At 43.9% G+C, this 18,550-nt stretch overlaps 1 protein-coding gene across 1 annotated transcript in view; it reads left to right on the top strand.

Moving 5' to 3' along the window:
• Nucleotides 1-18,550, top strand: part of tlcd3b.L (TLC domain containing 3B L homeolog) — a 37,695-nt gene that overhangs the window by 232 nt on the left and 18,913 nt on the right. The gene's annotated exons all lie outside the window — the stretch shown is intronic.

Genomic DNA, 18,550 nt, shown 5'->3' with positions numbered 1-18,550 from the left:
AATAATACTGTGACTGGGAGACTGTGAGGGAGAATAATACTATGACTGGGAGACTGTGTTTGAGAATAATACTGTGACTGGGAGACTGTGTTTGAGAATAATACTGTGACTGGGAGACTGTGAGGGAGAATAATACTATGACTGGGAGACTGTGTTTGAGAATAATACTGTGACTGGGAGACTGTGTTTGAGAATAATACTGTGACTGGGAGACTGTGAGGGAGAATAATACTATGACTGGGGGACTGTGAGTGAGAATAATACTGTGACTGGGGAATAATACTGTGACTGGGGAATAATACTGTGACTGTGAGACTGTGTGAGGGAGAATAATACTGTGACTGGGAGACTGTGAGGGAGAATAATACTGTGACTGGGGGACTGTGTGTGAGGGAGAATAATACTGTGACTGGGGGACTGTGTGTGAGGGAGAATAATACTGTGACTGGGGGACTGTGTGTGAGGGAGAATAATACTGTGACTGGGGAATAATACTGTGACTGGGGAATAATACTGTGACTGTGAGACTGTGTGAGGGAGAATAATACTGTGACTGGGGAATAATACTGTGACTGGGGAATAATACTGTGACTGGGGAATAATACTGTGACTGGGAGACTGTGTGAGGGAGAATAATACTGTGACTGGGGGACTGTGTGTGAGAATAATACTGTGACTGGGGAATAATACTGTGACTGTGAGACTGTGTGAGGGAGAATAATACTGTGACTGGGGAATAATACTGTGACTGGGAGACTGTGTGTGAGGGAGAATAATACTGTGACTGGGGGACTGTGAGGGAGAATAATACTGTGACTGGGAGACTGTGTGTGAGGGAGAATAATACTGTGACTGGGAGACTGTTTGAGAATAATACTATGACTGGGGGACTGTGAGTGAGAATAATACTGTGACTGGGAGACTGTGTTTGAGAATAATACTGTGACTGGGAGACTGTGAGGGAGAATAATACTGTGACTGGGGGACTGTGTGTGAGGGAGAATAATTCTGTGACTGGGGGACTGTGAGGGAGAATAATACTGTGACTGGGAGACTGTGTGAGGGAGAATAATACTGTGACTGGGAGACTGTGTGAGGGAGAATAATACTGTGACTGGGGAATAATACTGTGACTGGGAGACTGTGTGAGGGAGAATAATAGTGTGACTGGGGGACTGTGTGTGAGAATAATACTGTGACTGGGGAATAATACTGTGACTGTGTGAGGGAGAATAATACTGTGACTGGGGGACTGTGAGTGAGAATAATACTGTGACTGGGGAATAATACTGTGAATGGGGAATAATACTGTGACTGTGAGACTGTGTGAGGGAGAATAATACTGTGACTGGGGAATAATACTGTGACTGGGAGACTGTGTGTGAGGGAGAATAATACTGTGACTGGGGGACTGTGAGGGAGAATAATACTGTGACTGGGGAATAATACTGTGACTGTGAGACTGTGTGAGGGAGAATAATACTGTGACTGGGAGACTGTGAGGGAGAATAATACTGTGACTGGGGGACTGTGTGTGAGGGAGAATAATACTGTGACTGGGGGACTGTGTGTGAGGGAGAATAATACTGTGACTGGGGGACTGTGTGTGAGGGAGAATAATACTGTGACTGGGGAATAATACTGTGACTGGGGAATAATACTGTGACTGTGAGACTGTGTGAGGGAGAATAATACTGTGACTGGGGAATAATACTGTGACTGGGGAATAATACTGTGACTGGGGAATAATACTGTGACTGGGAGACTGTGTGAGGGAGAATAATACTGTGACTGGGGGACTGTGTGTGAGAATAATACTGTGACTGGGGAATAATACTGTGACTGTGAGACTGTGTGAGGGAGAATAATACTGTGACTGGGGGACTGTGAGTGAGAATAATACTGTGACTGGGGAATAATACTGTGACTGTGGAATAATACTGTGACTGTGAGACTGTGTGAGGGAGAATAATACTGTGACTGGGGAATAATACTGTGACTGGGAGACTGTGTGTGAGGGAGAATAATACTGTGACTGGGGGACTGTGAGGGAGAATAATACTGTGACTGGGAGACTGTGTGTGAGGGAGAATAATACTGTGACTGGGAGACTGTTTGAGAATAATACTATGACTGGGGGACTGTGAGTGAGAATAATACTGTGACTGGGAGACTGTGTTTGAGAATAATACTGTGACTGGGAGACTGTGAGGGAGAATAATACTGTGACTGGGGGACTGTGTGTGAGGGAGAATAATTCTGTGACTGGGGGACTGTGAGGGAGAATAATACTGTGACTGGGAGACTATGTGTGAGGGAGAATAATACTGTGACTGGGAGACTGTGTGAGGGAGAATAATACTGTGACTGGGGAATAATACTGTGACTGGGGAATAATACTGTGACTGGGAGACTGTGTGAGGGAGAATAATACTGTGACTGGGGGACTGTGTGTGAGAATAATACTGTGACTGGGGAATAATACTGTGACTGTGAGGGAGAATAATACTGTGACTGGGGGACTGTGAGTGAGAATAATACTGTGACTGGGGAATAATACTGTGACTGGGGAATAATACTGTGACTGTGAGACTGTGTGAGGGAGAATAATACTGTGACTGGGGAATAATACTGTGACTGGGAGACTGTGTGTGAGGGAGAATAATACTGTGACTGGGGGACTGTGAGGGAGAATAATACTGTGACTGGGAGACTGTGTGTGAGGGAGAATAATACTGTGACTGGGAGACTGTGTTTGAGAATAATACTATGACTGGGGGACTGTGAGTGAGAATAATACTGTGACTGGGAGACTGTGTTTGAGAATAATACTGTGACTGGGAGACTGTGAGGGAGAATAATACTGTGACTGGGGGACTGTGTGTGAGGGAGAATAATTCTGTGACTGGGGGACTGTGAGGGAGAATAATACTGTGACTGGGAGACTATGTGTGAGGGAGAATAATACTGTGACTGGGAGACTGTGTTTGAGAATAATACTATGACTGGGGGACTGTGAGTGAGAATAATACTGTGACTGGGAGACTGTGTTTGAGAATAATACTGTGACTGGGAGACTGTGTTTGAGAATAATACTGTGACTGGGAGACTGTGAGGGAGAATAATACTATGACTGGGGGACTGAGTGAGAATAATACTGTGACTGGGGAATAATACTGTGACTGGGGAATAATACTGTGACTTGGAGACTGTGTGTGAGGGAGAATAATACTGTGACTGGGAGACTGTGTTTGAGAATAATACTATGACTGGGGGACTGTGAGTGAGAATAATACTGTGACTGGGAGACTGTGTTTGAGAATAATACTATGACTGGGGGACTGTGAGTGAGAATAATACTGTGACTGGGGAATAATACTGTGACTGGGAGACTGTGTGAGGGAGAATAATACTGTGACTGGGGGAGAATAATACTGTGACTGGGAGACTGTGTGTGAGGGAGAATAATACTGTGACTGGGGGACTGTGTTTGAGAATAATACTGTGACTGGGAGACTGTGTGTGAGGGAGAATAATACTGTGACTTGGGGAGAATAATACTGGGACTGGGAGACTGAGGGAGAATAATACTGTGACTGGGGGACTGTGTGTGAGGGAGAATAATACTGTGACTGGGGAATAATACTGTGACTGGGAGACTGTGTGTGAGGGAGAATAATACTGTGACTTGGGGAGAATAATACTGTGACTGGGAGACTGTGTGAGGGAGAATATTACTGTGACTGGGGGACTGTGTGTGAGGGAGAATAATACTGTGACTGGGAGACTGTGAGGGAGAATAATACTGTGACTGGGGGACTGTGAGTGAGAATAATACTGTGACTGGGGAATAATACTGTGACTGGGGAATAATACTGTGACTGTGAGACTGTGTGAGGGAGAATAATACTGTGACTGGGGAATCATACTGTGACTGGGAGACTGTGTGTGAGGGAGAATAATACTGTGACTGGGGGACTGTGAGGGAGAATAATACTGTGACTGGGAGACTGTGTGTGAGGGAGAATAATACTGTAACTGGGAGACTGTGTTTGAGAATAATACTATGACTGGGGGACTGTGAGTGAGAATAATACTGTGACTGGGAGACTGTGTTTGAGAATAATACTGTGACTGGGAGACTGTGAGGGAGAATAATACTGTGACTGGGGGACTGTGTGTGAGGGAGAATAATTCTGTGACTGGGGGACTGTGAGGGAGAATAATACTGTGACTGGGAGACTATGTGTGAGGGAGAATAATACTGTGACTGGGAGACTGTGTTTGAGAATAATACTATGACTGGGGGACTGTGAGTGAGAATAATACTGTGACTGGGAGACTGTGTTTGAGAATAATACTGTGACTGGGAGACTGTGTTTGAGAATAATACTGTGACTGGGAGACTGTGAGGGAGAATAATACTATGACTGGGGGACTGAGTGAGAATAATACTGTGACTGGGGAATAATACTGTGACTTGGAGACTGTGTGTGAGGGAGAATAATACTGTGACTGGGAGACTGTGTTTGAGAATAATACTATGACTGGGGGACTGTGAGTGAGAATAATACTGTGACTGGGAGACTGTGTTTGAGAATAATACTATGACTGGGGGACTGTGAGTGAGAATAATACTGTGACTGGGGAATAATACTGTGACTGGGAGACTGTGTGAGGGAGAATAATACTGTGACTGGGGGAGAATAATACTGTGACTGGGAGACTGTGTGTGAGGGAGAATAATACTGTGACTGGGGGACTGTGTTTGAGAATAATACTGTGACTGGGAGACTGTGTGTGAGGGAGAATAATACTGTGACTTGGGGAGAATAATACTGGGACTGGGAGACTGAGGGAGAATAATACTGTGACTGGGGGACTGTGTGTGAGGGAGAATAATACTGTGACTGGGGAATAATACTGTGACTGGGAGACTGTGTGTGAGGGAGAATAATACTGTGACTTGGGGAGAATAATACTGTGACTGGGAGACTGTGTGAGGGAGAATATTACTGTGACTGGGGGACTGTGTGTGAGGGAGAATAATACTGTGACTGGGGGACTGTGTGTGAGGGAGAATAATACTGTGACTGGGGGACTGTGTGAGGGAGAAAAATACTGTGACTGGGAGACTGTGTGTGGGGGAGAATAATACTGTGACTGGGGAATAATACTGTGACTTGGGGACTGCGTGAGGGAGAATAATCCTGTGACTGGGGGACTGTGTGTAAGGGAGAATAATACTGTGACTGGGGGACTGTGTGTGAGGGAGAATAATACTGTGACTGGGGGACTGTGTGGGGGAGAATAATACTGTGACTGGGGAATAATACTGTGACTGGGAGACTGTGTGTGAGGTAGAATAATACTGTGACTTGGGGAGAATAATACTGTGACTGGGAGACTGTGTGTGAGGGAGAATAATACTGTGACTGGGGGACTGTGTGTGAGGGAGAATAATACTGTGACTGGGGAATAATACTATGACTGGGAGACTGTGTGTGAGGGAGAATAATACTGTGACTGGGAGACTGTGTTTGAGAATAATACTATGACTGGGGGACTGTGTATGAGGGAGAATAATACTGTGACTGGGGAATAATACTGTGACTGGGAGACTGTGTGAGGGAGAATAATACTGTGACTGGGAGACTGTGTGTGAGGGAGAATAATACTGTGACTGGGGGACTGTGTATGAGGGAGAATAATACTGTGACTGGGGAATAATACTGTGACTGGGAGACTGTGTGTGAGGGAGAATAATACTGTGACTTGGGGAGAATAATGCTGTGACTTGGAGACTGTGTGAGGGAGAATAATACTGTGACTGGGGGACTGTGTGTGAAGGGGAATAATACTGTGACTGGGGGACTGAGGGAGAATAATACTGTGACTGGGAGACTGTGTGAGGGAGAATAATACTGTGACTGGGGGACTGTGTGAGGGAGAATAATACTGTGACTGGGGGACTGTGTGTGAGGGAGAATAATACTGTGACTGGGAGACTGTGTGTGAGGGAGAATAATACTGTGACTTGGGGAGAATAATACTGTGACTGGGAGACTGTGTGAGGGAGAATAATACTGTGACTGGGGGACTGTGTATGAGGGAGAATAATACTGTGACTGGGGAATAATACTGTGACTGGGAGACTGTGTGAGGGAGAATAATACTGTGACTGGGGGACTGTGTGTGAGGGAGAATAATACTGTGACTGGGGGACTGTGTATGAGGGAGAATAATACTGTGACTGGGGAATAATACTGTGACTGGGAGACTGTGTGAGGGAGAATAATACTGTGACTGGGGGACTGTGTATGAGGGAGAATAATACTGTGACTGGGGAATAATACTGTGACTGGGAGACTGTGTGAGGGAGAATAATACTGTGACTGGGGGACTGTGTGTGAGGGAGAATAATACTGTGACTGGGGGAATGTGAGGGAGAATAATGCTGTGACTGGGGAATAATACTGTGACTGTGAAACTGTGTGAGGGAGAATAATACTGTGACTGGGGGACTGTGTGTGAGGGAAAATAATACTGTGACTGGGAGACTGTGTGTGAGGGAGAATAATACTGTGACTGGGAGACTGTGTGTGAGGGAGAATAATACTGTGACTGGAGACTGTGTGTGAGGGAGAATAATACTGTGACTGGGAGACTGTGTTTGAGAATAATACTATGACTGGGGGACTGTGTATGAGGGAGAATAATACTGTGACTGGGGAATAATACTGTGACTGGGAGACTGTGTGAGGGAGAATAATACTGTGACTGGGAGACTGTGTGTGAGGGAGAATAATACTGTGACTGAGGGAGAATAATTCTGTGACTGGGGGAATGTGTGTGAGGGAGAATAATACTGTGACTGGGGAATAATACAGTGACTGGGAGACTGTGAGGGAGAATAATACTGTGACTGGGGGACTGTGTGTGAGGGAGAATAATACTGTGATTGGGGAATAATACAGTGACTGGGAGACTGTGAGGGAGAATAATACTGTGACTGGGAGACTGTGTGTGAGGGAGAATAATACTGTGACTTGGGGAGAATAATACTGTGACTGGGAGACTGTGTGAGGGAGAATAATACTGTGACTGGGGGACTGTGTATGAGGGAGAATAATACTGTGACTGGGGAATAATACTGTGACTGGGATACTGTGACTTGGGGAGAATAATACTGTGACTGGGAGACTGTGTGAGGGAGAATAATACTGTGACTGGGGGACTGTGTATGAGGGAGAATAATACTGTGACTGGGGAATAATACTGTGACTGGGAGACTGTGTGAGGGAGAATAATACTGTGACTGGGGAACTGTGTATGAGGGAGAATAATACTGTGACTGGGGAATAATACTGTGACTGGGAGACTGTGTGAGGGAGAATAATACTGTGACTGGGGGACTGTGTGTGAGGGAGAATAATACTGTGACTGGGGGAATGTGAGGGAGAATAATGCTGTGACTGGGGAATAATACTGTGACTGTGAGACTGTGTGAGGGAGAATAATACTGTGACTGGGGGACTGTGTATGAGGGAGAATAATACTGTGACTGGGGAATAATACTGTGACTGGGAGACTGTGTGAGGGAGAATAATACTGTGACTGGGGAACTGTGTATGAGGGAGAATAATACTGTGACTGGGGAATAATACTGTGACTGGGAGACTGTGTGAGGGAGAATAATACTGTGACTGGGGGACTGTGTGTGAGGGAGAATAATACTGTGACTGGGGGAATGTGAGGGAGAATAATGCTGTGACTGGGGAATAATACTGTGACTGTGAGACTGTGTGAGGGAGAATAATACTGTGACTGGGGGACTGTGTGTGAGGGAGAATAATACTGTGACTGGAAGACTGTGTGTGAGGGAGAATAATACTGTGACTGGAGACTGTGTGTGAGGGAGAATAATACTGTGACTGGGGAATAATACTGTGACTGGGAGACTGTGTGTGAGGGAGAATAATACTGTGACTGAGGGAGAATAATTCTGTGACTGGGGGAATGTGTGTGAGGGAGAATAGTACTGTGACTGGGGAATAATACAGTGACTGGGAGACTGTGAGGGAGAATAATACTGTGACTGGGGGACTGTGTGTGAGGGAGAATAATACTGTGACTGGGGAATAATACTGTGACTGGGAGACTGTGTGTGAGGGAGAATAATACTGTGACTTGGGGAGAATAATGCTGTGACTTGGAGACTGTGTGAGGGAAAATAATACTGTGACTGGGAGACTGTGTGAGGGAGAATAATACTGTGACTGGGGGACTGTGTGAGGGAGAATAATACTGTGACTGGGGGACTGTGTGTGAGGGAGAATAATACTGTGACTGGGAGACTGTGTGTGAGGGAGAATAATACTGTGACTTGGGGAGAATAATACTGTGACTGGGAGACTGTGTGAGGGAGAATAATACTGTGACTGGGGGACTGTGTATGAGGGAGAATAATACTGTGACTGGGGAATAATACTGTGACTGGGAGACTGTGTGAGGGAGAATAATACTGTGACTGGGGGACTGTGTGTGAGGGAGAATAATACTGTGACTGGGGGACTGTGTATGAGGGAGAATAATACTGTGACTGGGGAATAATACTGTGACTGGGAGACTGTGTGAGGGAGAATAATACTGTGACTGGGGGACTGTGTATGAGGGAGAATAATACTGTGACTGGGGAATAATACTGTGACTGGGAGACTGTGTGTGACGGAGAATAATACTGTGACTGGGGGAATGTGAGGGAGAATAATGCTCTAACTGGGGAATAATACTGTGACTGTGAGACTGTGTGAGGGAGAATAATACTGTGACTGGGGGACTGTGTGTGAGGGAGAATAATACTGTGACTGGGGGAATGTGAGGGAGAATAATGCTGTGACTGGGGAATAATACTGTGACTGTGAGACTGTGTGAGGGAGAATAATACTGTGACTGGGGGACTGTGTGTGAGGGAGAATAATACTGTGACTGGGAGACTGTGTGTGAGGGAGAATAATACTGTGACTGGGAGACTGTGTGTGAGGGAGAATAATACTGTGACTGGGAGACTGTGTGTGAGGGAGAATAATACTGTGACTGGAGACTGTGTGTGAGGGAGAATAATACTGTGACTGGGAGACTGTGTGTGAGGGAGAATAATACTATGACTGGGGGACTGTGTATGAGGGAGAATAATACTGTGACTGGGAGACTGTGTGAGGGAGAATAATACTGTGACTGGGAGACTGTGTGTGAGGGAGAATAATACTGTGACTGAGGGAGAATAATTCTGTGAGTGGGGGAATGTGTGTGAGGGAGAATAATACTGTGACTGGGGAATAATACAGTGACTGGGAGACCGTGAGGGAGAATAATACTGTGACTGGGGGACTGTGTGTGAGGGAGAATAATACTGTGACTGGGGAATAATACTGTGACTGGGAGACTGTGTGTGAGGGAGAATAATACTGTGACTTGGGGAGAATAATGCTGTGACTTGGAGACTGTGTGAGGGAGAATAATACTGTGACTGGGGGACTGTGTGTGAGGGGGAATAATACTGTGACTGGGAGACTGTGAGGGAGAATAATACTGTGACTGGGGAATAATACTGTGACTGGGAGACTGTGTGTGAGGGAGAATAATACTGTGACTGGGGGAATGTGAGGGAGAATAATGCTGTGACTGGGGAATAATACTGTGACTGTGAGACTGTGTGAGGGAGAATAATACTGTGACTGGGGGGACTGTGTGTGAGGGAGAATAATACTGTGACTGGGGGAATGTGAGGGAGAATAATGCTGTGACTGGGGAATAATACTGTGACTGTGAGACTGTGTGAGGGAGAATAATACTGTGACTGGGGGACTGTGTGTGAGGGAGAATAATACTGTGACTGGGAGACTGTGTGTGAGGGAGAATAATACTGTGACTGGGAGACTGTGTGTGAGGGAGAATAATACTGTGACTGGAGACTGTGTGTGAGGGAGAATAATACTGTGACTGGGAGACTGTGTGTGAGGGAGAATAATACTATGACTGGGGGACTGTGTATGAGGGAGAATAATACTGTGACTGGGAGACTGTGTGAGGGAGAATAATACTGTGACTGGGAGACTGTGTGTGAGGGAGAATAATACTGTGACTGAGGGAGAATAATTCTGTGAGTGGGGGAATGTGTGTGAGGGAGAATAATACTGTGACTGGGGAATAATACAGTGACTGGGAGACCGTGAGGGAGAATAATACTGTGACTGGGGGACTGTGTGTGAGGGAGAATAATACTGTGACTGGGGAATAATACTGTGACTGGGAGACTGTGTGTGAGGGAGAATAATACTGTGACTTGGGGAGAATAATGCTGTGACTTGGAGACTGTGTGAGGGAGAATAATACTGTGACTGGGGGACTGTGTGTGAGGGGGAATAATACTGTGACTGGGAGACTGTGTGTGAGGGAGAATAATACTGTGACTGGGGGACTGTGTGTGAGGGAGAATAATACTGTGACTGGGGGACTGAGGGAGAATAATACTGTGACTGGGAGACTGTGTGAGGGAGAATAATACTGTGACTGGGGGACTGTGTATGAGGGAGAATAATACTGTGACTGGGAGACTGTGTGAGGGAGAATAATACTGTGACTGGGGGACTGTGTATGAGGGAGAATAATACTGTGACTGGGGAATAATACTGTGACTGGGAGACTGTGTGTGAGGGAGAATAATACTGTGACTGGGGGAATGTGAGGGAGAATAATGCTCTAACTGGGGAATAATACTGTGACTGTGAGACTGTGTGAGGGAGAATAATACTGTGACTGGGGGACTGTGTGTGAGGGAGAATAATACTGTGACTGGGGGAATGTGAGGGAGAATAATGCTGTGACTGGGGAATAATACTGTGACTGTGAGACTGTGTGAGGGAGAATAATACTGTGACTGGGGGACTGTGTGTGAGGGAGAATAATACTGTGACTGGGAGACTGTGTGTGAGGGAGAATAATACTGTGACTGGGAGACTGTGTGTGAGGGAGAATAATACTGTGACTGGGAGACTGTGTGTGAGGGAGAATAATACTGTGACTGGAGACTGTGTGTGAGGGAGAATAATACTGTGACTGGGAGACTGTGTGTGAGGGAGAATAATACTATGACTGGGGGACTGTGTATGAGGGAGAATAATACTGTGACTGGGAGACTGTGTGAGGGAGAATAATACTGTGACTGGGAGACTGTGTGTGAGGGAGAATAATACTGTGACTGAGGGAGAATAATTCTGTGAGTGGGGGAATGTGTGTGAGGGAGAATAATACTGTGACTGGGGAATAATACAGTGACTGGGAGACCGTGAGGGAGAATAATACTGTGACTGGGGGACTGTGTGTGAGGGAGAATAATACTGTGACTGGGGAATAATACTGTGACTGGGAGACTGTGTGTGAGGGAGAATAATACTGTGACTTGGGGAGAATAATGCTGTGACTTGGAGACTGTGTGAGGGAGAATAATACTGTGACTGGGGGACTGTGTGTGAGGGGGAATAATACTGTGACTGGGAGACTGTGAGGGAGAATAATACTGTGACTGGGGAATAATACTGTGACTGGGAGACTGTGTGTGAGGGAGAATAATACTGTGACTGGGGGAATGTGAGGGAGAATAATGCTGTGACTGGGGAATAATACTGTGACTGTGAGACTGTGTGAGGGAGAATAATACTGTGACTGGGGGACTGTGTGTGAGGGAGAATAATACTGTGACTGGGGGAATGTGAGGGAGAATAATGCTGTGACTGGGGAATAATACTGTGACTGTGAGACTGTGTGAGGGAGAATAATACTGTGACTGGGAGACTGTGTGAGGGAGAATAATACTGTGACTGGGGGACTGTGTGAGGGAGAATAATACTGTGACTGGGGGACTGTGTGTGAGGGAGAATAATACTGTGACTGGGAGACTGTGTGTGAGGGAGAATAATACTGTGACTGGGAGACTGTGTGTGAGGGAGAATAATACTGTGACTGGAGACTGTGTGTGAGGGAGAATAATACTGTGACTGGGAGACTGTGTGTGAGGGAGAATAATACTATGACTGGGGGACTGTGTATGAGGGAGAATAATACTGTGACTGGGAGACTGTGTGAGGGAGAATAATACTGTGACTGGGAGACTGTGTGTGAGGGAGAATAATACTGTGACTGAGGGAGAATAATTCTGTGAGTGGGGGAATGTGTGTGAGGGAGAATAATACTGTGACTGGGGAATAATACAGTGACTGGGAGACCGTGAGGGAGAATAATACTGTGACTGGGGGACTGTGTGTGAGGGAGAATAATACTGTGACTGGGGAATAATACTGTGACTGGGAGACTGTGTGTGAGGGAGAATAATACTGTGACTTGGGGAGAATAATGCTGTGACTTGGAGACTGTGTGAGGGAGAATAATACTGTGACTGGGGGACTGTGTGTGAGGGGGAATAATACTGTGACTGGGAGACTGTGTGTGAGGGAGAATAATACTGTGACTGGGGGACTGTGTGTGAGGGAGAATAATACTGTGACTGGGGGACTGAGGGAGAATAATACTGTGACTGGGAGACTGTGTGAGGGAGAATAATACTGTGACTGGGGGACAGGTCCGGACTGAGAATTAAAATAGGCCCTGGCATTTCAGGTACACAGAGGCCCAATCAGCCCACATATAGGCCCATAAGTCCGGGCATGCTGGGGGACTGTGTGAGGGAGAATAATACTGTGACTGGGGGACTGTGTGTGAGGGAGAATAATACTGTGACTGGGAGACTGTGTGTGAGGGAGAATAATACTGTGACTGGGAGACTGTGTGAGGGAGAATAATACTGTGACTGGGGGACTGTGTATGAGGGAGAATAATACTGTGACTGGGGAATAATACTGTGACTGGGAGACTGTGTGAGGGAGAATAATACTGTGACTGGGGGACTGTGTGTGAGGGAGAATAATACTGTGACTGGGGGAATGTGAGGGAGAATAATGCTGTGACTGGGGAATAATACTGTGACTGTGAGACTGTGTGAGGGAGAATAATACTGTGACTGGGAGACTGTGTGTGAGGGAGAATAATACTGTGACTGGGAGACTGTGTGTGAGGGAGAATAATACTGTGACTGGAGACTGTGTGTGAGGGAGAATAATACTGTGACTGGGAGACTGTGTGTGAGGGAGAATAATACTGTGACTGGGAGACTGTGTGTGAGGGAGAATAATACTGTGACTGGGAGACTGTGTGAGGGAGAATAATACTGTGACTGGGGGACTGTGTATGAGGGAGAATAATACTGTGACTGGGGAATAATACTGTGACTGGGAGACTGTGTGAGGGAGAATAATACTGTGACTGGGGGACTGTGTGTGAGGGAGAATAATACTGTGACTGGGGGAATGTGAGGGAGAATAATGCTGTGACTGGGGGACTGTGTATGAGGGAGAATAATACTGTGACTGGGAGACTGTGTGTGAGGGAGAATAATACTGTGACTGGGAGACTGTGTGTGAGGGAGAATAATACTGTGACTGGAGACTGTGTGTGAGGGAGAATAATACTGTGACTGGGAGACTGTGTGTGAGGGAGAATAATACTGTGACTGGGAGACTGTGTGTGAGGGAGAATAATACTGTGACTGGGAGACTGTGTGAGGGAGAATAATACTGTGACTGGGGGACTGTGTATGAGGGAGAATAATACTGTGACTGGGGAATAATACTGTGACTGGGAGACTGTGTGAGGGAGAATAATACTGTGACTGGGGGACTGTGTGTGAGGGAGAATAATACTGTGACTGGGGGAATGTGAGGGAGAATAATGCTGTGACTGGGGGACTGTGTATGAGGGAGAATAATACTGTGACTGGGAGACTGTGTGTGAGGGAGAATAATACTGTGACTGGAGACTGTGTGAGGGAGAATAATACTGTGACTGGGAGACTGTGTGAGGGAGAATAATACTGTGACTGGGAGACTGTGTGAGGGAGAATAATACTGTGACTGGGAGACTGTGTGTGAGGGAGAATAATACTGTGACTGGGAGACTGTGTGTGAGGGAGAATAATACTGTGACTGGAGACTGTGTGTGAGGGAGAATAATACTGTGACTGGGAGACTGTGTGTGAGGGAGAATAATACTGTGACTGGAGACTGTGTGTGAGGGAGAATAATACTGTGACTGGGAGACTGTGAGGGAGAATAAAACTGTAAAAATACAAAAAAGGAAGGCAGTCCTTTAAGTTTAAATATTACCTCGTGGAGAATCTGAGGCGTGAATTACTGTAAACAACTATTTGTAAATAAGAAAAAGCTAGTAAAAGTCCCCACTCTCAAATAAATTAAATTAATTATCTAAATTATGTGGTGAACCAATCAATTAATAGATATAAAGTGCTTGTGCTAATAAAGAGAACTTGCTTGGTTAATTAAAACCTTCTAATAAGTTTAATTAAATATTAAGCAATTAACGCACAACAAGTTCAGAAAAGCATGGAGTTGCTTTTTCTGTATATTAAAAACAGCTAGTGCCGACTTGTTGATTTATATACTGAGTCTGTAGACAATAGATTCAAAATTTCAATAAGTTAAGTGCAAGTGCTAAATTAACCGACTGCGTGTGGTTCGAAATAAATAATTTCTGCAGGTGCTAGTGCATTATATAATCAAAAGGTAATTCATTAACAAAATTAGTTAAGAAAAAGGAACCAGGACCGTCATTCAAGGAAAATTAAGTAGGAAAAGGAAAATAGTGTAGAGGTGGAGAAGTCGCAAAGAAACTGCTGCCTATTATTTTCTAAGCCCTGGGACCCCACACGGGGAGAAAGTAGTACACTGAGGACTGTGGTCTCGTATATTACATAACCTATCTCATTAAAAGAGCTAAAATATCCTAAAAAACCACAAATCCACCAGTGCCATATAAATAACAGAGAATAAAAAAAATTGAATGCGGTTCCCTGGACCAGGCTATGAGTATTCAAAATCAGTTAAAAAAGTTTTTTTAAATTTTTTTTTCCCAAAGTGATCGAACTAGTATTAAGGTCTGAGCAACAAAGAAAATCAAATTATGGTGAAGAGAGGCTCTGCCGACGCGTTTCGCTAATAAGTTTTGTCAAGGCAAATGGTGTCCACTCATGCTTGCACGTTTTTTAAAGACTTCCCTGTTTAGAGTTCTCGCGAGCGTTATGCCGTCTATGCGTGTTTGCGCCTGCGGTAAGAGATGTCCTCTCGTGTACTCTATGTTCTCACGAGATTTGCACATCATCATGACTTAGGGGTGTATCTCAGTCAACGCCCACACTAGATTGACATATAATATTATTGCACACCATGTCTTCCACATTACCCTATGTATTAGACTTCACCCAATTCACTTCCAGGTGAATATGTCTAAGTGGGGAAACATGTTATACACGTGTAAAAAAAAAAAAAAAGGGGGTCCAACGAAAAAGGGGGTGTGAATTTATAAGAAGGCATGAAAAAGTATATTTTCATTAATTCCTATTGGGGAAACAGTATTTAATTTGAGAATCCATTAATTTTCACGTTTAAGAAATTCCTGCTCCAAATTGCCCCCTCTAATGCCCAGGTTGATTTTCTCAATAGCCCAGAATTTTAGATTGGTCGGATTCATATTATGAAAAGTTTTAAAATAACATGCTACTGTTGATAAAGATTTTTCCGTTTTATTAGCTTTATTGGCATTCCGAATTGAGCTGCAATGTTGCTGTATTCGGCATTTTAACATTTGAGTCGTCATTCCCACGTATCTTTTGTTACAAGGGCATTCCAAGCAGTAAATTACCCCTGTGGTTTTGCAATTGATATAGTTGTTGATGTAATGAACTTGGTCAAACCGATCGGTAAAATTGTCGCACATATTGCAATTTCCACAGGGGAAACATCCCTTTAAATTGATGGTTTTACGTGGGTTTTGATAGTGGCTTTTAGAGAGCATGTCTTTTAGATTGGGGCTACGCCTGTAACATACTAAGACTTTATCCTGTAGAACGGGGTTGAGGGTTTCATCTTCTTTGAGAATGGTCCAATGTTTATTAATGATATTGTTAATCAAATTGCTGTTGGTATTGTATGTGGTAATGAATCTAACTGCCTCATTGGTTTGAGATTTAGTCTTGATATTTAATAATTGTGATCTATCTGTATCAAGTGCTCTATGGTAGGCTTTCTTGATAAGTTTTCCTGAGTAGCCTCTTGATCGTAACCTTTGTTTTAATTGTCCGGCTTGTTGTTTAAACAATTCCATAGAGGAGCAATTCTGTTTCATTCTCAAAATTTCACCAATAGGTAATGATTTCTTAACTTGTTGAGGATGATCACTTGAAGGGAATTGGTAGCGGTTTCTTTCCTGTAATTAGTAGTGTGAAGTTCACCTCCTTGTTGTTTCATAATCAATAGGTCTAAATAAGAAATAGTTGTTTCCGAGATATTGACTGTTAATTTAATGTTCAGATTATTGTTATTGAGTATGTCCACGAACTCTAGTGCATCACATCTGGTGCCTGACCATAGTATTAAAATATCGTCAATATAGCGGATCCATTTGATTACTTTGGTTGTATGTGATAGTAATATTGGATCATTGACGATGGTCTCTTCCCAGAACCCAAGGAACAGAGGATGGAGCACACAAAGTGCCCATCGCGGTCCCCTGCGTTTGCAGATAGAATTTGCAGTGGAAGGTGAAATAATTAAAATGTAAAATGAATTTCATTAAGCTAAGTATGAAAGCATTTGTTTCCTCAGATTCACTTGTTTGTGTGCCGAGAAAATACTGAAGAGCTCTTAGACCCAAGTTATGTTCTATAGAGGTATAAAGAGATTCTACATCTAATGTCATTAGTAGTGTATCTTCTTGGATTTGTATTTGATTTAATTGATTTAAAACATCCATGGTGTCTCGCGCATAGGAGTCTGATCGTTCAACTATGGGTTTAATTCTTATGTCAATGTATTGGCTGGCACGTTCAGTTAAGTTACCATTACCTGAAATTATAGGTCTACCTGGGGGTTTGACAATGTTTTTGTGTATCTTTGGAAGTAAATAGAAAGTGGCAATCCTTGGGTGTTCTATACTTAAGAACTTTTTCTCTTTTTTGTTTATTAACTTGTCCTTATAAGCCTCATTAATTAATTTATCATATAATTGTTTATAATTCTCTGTTGGATCACCAAATATCTCTTTATAACTTGAAGATGCTAGTTGCCTATGAGCTTCCTCTAGATACATGTCATTTGGCCAAATGACAACATTGCCCCCTTTATCCGACTGTTTGATCTGTACGTCATGCCAGCTCTGCATATCCTTCATAGCCTGTCTTTCCCTGAATGATGTATTTTTGGCATATATGCTTGGTTGCAGTTTAAGTAAATCATTTATTACCAGATTTAAAAATATTCCTACGTTAGGACAAATGGACGATGGAGGGGTAAAGTGGGATTTGACCTTTAATTGGTTTCTCCAAGAGTCTGCTGGTATTGCAGCTATTGTACTATCCTCTTCATTTTCTAACAAAAGTTCATCTAGGTCTCTAAGAGCTTGGGATTCCATGTGAGTTATTGATTCCTGAGGTATAGATATATCTCGGTTAAAGTATTTCTTTAATAATAATTTTCTGGTAAATAAATTTAAATCTTTAATTGTATCAAATATATCCAGTTTAAAAGTAGGCGAAAAAGAAAAACCTTTATTAAGTAATTCGGTATGTGCGGCAGCCAGGATGTGATTAGAAAGATTAATGATCATTAATGTTTGTTCCTTATTTGTAATTTCTTGTTCGGTGCATAATTTATTCTCTCCTTGTCCCTCAGGAATATCCTGTCTTTAGTGTGATCTATTTCCTTGGGCCTGGCTCCTGTCTGGGTTTGGGAAGTGTCCACTAATTCCCTCACCTGTCCTAAAAAAATAGGATATTGTGTCCTGGTTGGGGTAATTGGTTTGGGAGGTTCATCTATTAGGGAATTGTTGGCTATGTGTGAATTTGTAGTGGCTGTAATTGTAAGTTTGGGGGTACCTATATTATTCCCTTTATGATGGTTTCTATTCTGTTTGTTCTGTCTCTGATGAAAGTTACCATTGGTGTTGGCATATTTAGACCCTTGAAACCCAAAGGATTTCCTTTTGTTTGTTCTGCCCCTTTCATGTGACCATTTATAAATTTTTATAGAAAAGTCATTAATGTCTATCTTTTTCTCATTTACAAATAGAGAATAAAACTGTGACTGGGAGACTGTGTGTGAGGGAGAATAATACTGTGACTGGGGGACTGTGTGTGAGGGAGAATAATACTGTGACTGGGGGACTGTGAGGGAGAATAATACTGTGACTGGGGAATAATACTGTGACTGGGAGACTGAGGGAGAATAATACTGTGACAGGGGAACTGTGAAGGAGAATAATACTGTGGGGGACTGTGAGGGAGAATAATACTGTGGCTGGGAGACTGTGTGTGAGGGAGAATAATACTGTGACTGGGGGACTGTGTGTGAGGGAGAATAATACTTTG

This window comes from Xenopus laevis, chromosome 9_10L, assembly GCF_017654675.1.
Source record: "Xenopus laevis strain J_2021 chromosome 9_10L, Xenopus_laevis_v10.1, whole genome shotgun sequence".
Classification (NCBI taxonomy): domain Eukaryota; kingdom Metazoa; phylum Chordata; class Amphibia; order Anura; family Pipidae; genus Xenopus; species Xenopus laevis.
Note: the sequence above shows the minus strand (reverse complement) of the source record. Positions and strands in the feature narration are given on the sequence as shown.